We start from the raw sequence: 2,512 nt of genomic DNA on the forward strand, positions 1-2,512 counted from the left end.
TGAGGCGCTCATCCATTGAAATTGGATTGAGAGCAACATTTTGTTTCCACATCAAAGCTAAGCCTCCACTCCTTCCAAGAGGGGGCTGAATAAGTATATTAGCAAATCCTAAATCACATTTAATTTTATGTACTACATCACACTGATTAAGAGTTTCAATAAGGAAAAGAACATCACACTTAGTTATACTACATAATCTAGTAAGTCTAGAAATAGTCAGCAGCGGTCCAATGCCCTGACAGTTCCAGGAGAGGACTCTCATATTGGATCTGGGGGTACCGGGCCCCCGCGCCTCCGTTGTATAGTTGGTTGACTGAGTACGAGCCATTGGAAGTAGTAAGCTTGTTCTTCTTGTGGAATTGACTCAGGACCGCCAATTCCTCTGCAGCCTCCGCTTTGTTGAAAGCTTCCTCAAAAGAGACTCTTTTTTGCTTCATGAAAACAAATTCAGACAAGGCATTGTCCGAGGAAGCCTCAAACAGATCCTCATAACAGTTTGACGCTTTGGTGGTAGTCTTCTGCTTAGCATGTATGTAGCATATCTTCTCTGCATTTAAGTCAGCATCTGCAAAAACCGTCGGGTTCATTGATGCACCTCTTATGCTAGGACCAGGTTGTGATGATCTTCCATTTGGTGGAGCCATCTGGATGCCAGGGATTAAAGTAGCAGGATCAACTGATGGTAATGTATCGGCCTCTGACATTTTGTTGTCACCAGTCGAGTGATTTTCATCATCACTACTGTCACCAGGATCCACTTGATTCTCATCATCAAAACTCAAAAGACAATCCTTGTCGTCGTGCTTTAAAGATCCACACTTGCTACAGAAATTCCTTAGTCGTTCATAACAAAATTTGACCACAGTGTTTTCACCAACAATGAATTGAAGGTTCTTTTGAAATCGAAGCGGATCATCAATGTTCCATGCAATCTTAACTCTAACAGCCCCAACTTGGTTGATATTTTCATCGTAATCGACCTCAGTGACTAATCCTAAACGATTTCCAACCCATCTAGCCATAGCATTAGTTAAGTAGAGAGTTGGAATACCTTGGATTTGCACCCAAAACGGGATAATCTTCATTTCTCCATCAGTTATGTTGGGATACCATCGATGAGTCGTTAGCATCAAGTCATTGAAGGACCAAGGCCGACCGTTGAGCACCAGATTGAGTGTTTCCTCAGATTGGAATCAGAATTGGACACACCCATCATCGAGAATCCGTCCAACATACCCATCAACGAAACCCCATACCCGAGGCATTTGGCGGATCAAAGCGCGTAGATTTTGTTTCCATGGATTCACCGGGTTACAACCAGAGAGTAGCGGTTAACATTAGCCACCCGTTCACAGAATTCCGTTGGAAGAGGTATTGGAATGTCATCAATGCCCAAGTCCAGATCCTGGACCGATTTCCGGAGATAGTCACTCATTGTAGACTTGAGAAGATGCTTTTTAGAGAAGGAGGGAAGATGATTGAGAAATTTCATGAAGAATTGTTGAATATATAGGGACAGCCATGGCGGTTTCCTGAGACGGTTGAAATCCGATTTTTCTGGATCGGGGTAACTGTCGTGATAAAACAACAGAACAAAACCGCCAACCGAAATGCTCAAACAGGAAGCCACATTTCTGTCGGTCGGAAAGACACTCCTCAACGGAGAAAAAAGCTGGTATTGCCAGAAGTTGGAATCGCATAAAAAATCGCCTCTCCAGAGAGACGCCATTTCTTTCTCTATAATAAGACTAGTTATATTCAACGTCATACTTTATTTTATTAACTTGAAACATATATTAGACTAGATTAGTACCCGCACGATGTGCCGATTTAAAAATTATTTAATAAAATGAAAATTTTTAAAATATAGAAATATTTTTTTGTAAATGAAATATATTTTCTGGAAATAAATAGATAAATATTTTTAGTTAGAGAGAAATTTTTACTTTAATACACTAATTTATATTTTTATATTTAAAAATTATTATTACAATTCTCACAATAACCTAAAGCTAACTTATCGCCCACCAAAATGTTTTTCAAACATTAACTATTATGAATATTATTATTGTTAAATTTCAAAAATGTTCAACAACTTAATAGCGTTATTTTATTAGTATCTACATACAATTTTACTCTATGTTTTACCACTAATAATGTGTTCTTACACCCTAAAATATTTTATTGTTAAAATATGCTCTTAATCGCCACCTATATAATGTATATGTGAACAAATTAAACCAATTTTGTCTCTTCACTTTCACTTTGACGTAGTTTCTTTTCACCACTAAAATTTGTAGTGACAACTTGTTTAACCACTAAAATTGTTTACCCAAAAAATATTTTGGATGAAAAATTGGAGAAAAAATATCTACATGATTGCAATGAGTTTATGACCAACCAAATAAAATTTGAGAAATTAAAACACAGTTGAAAAAAATAAAAAGTTATAACCACGATGATAAATGATTCTTAGATAATTTATAAATATAAAATATAAACTAAAATAAAA

The sequence above is a fragment of the Camelina sativa genome, chromosome 5 (assembly GCF_030686135.1).
Source record: "Camelina sativa cultivar CO46 ecotype springtype chromosome 5, ASM3068613v1".
NCBI lineage: Eukaryota > Viridiplantae > Streptophyta > Magnoliopsida > Brassicales > Brassicaceae > Camelina > Camelina sativa.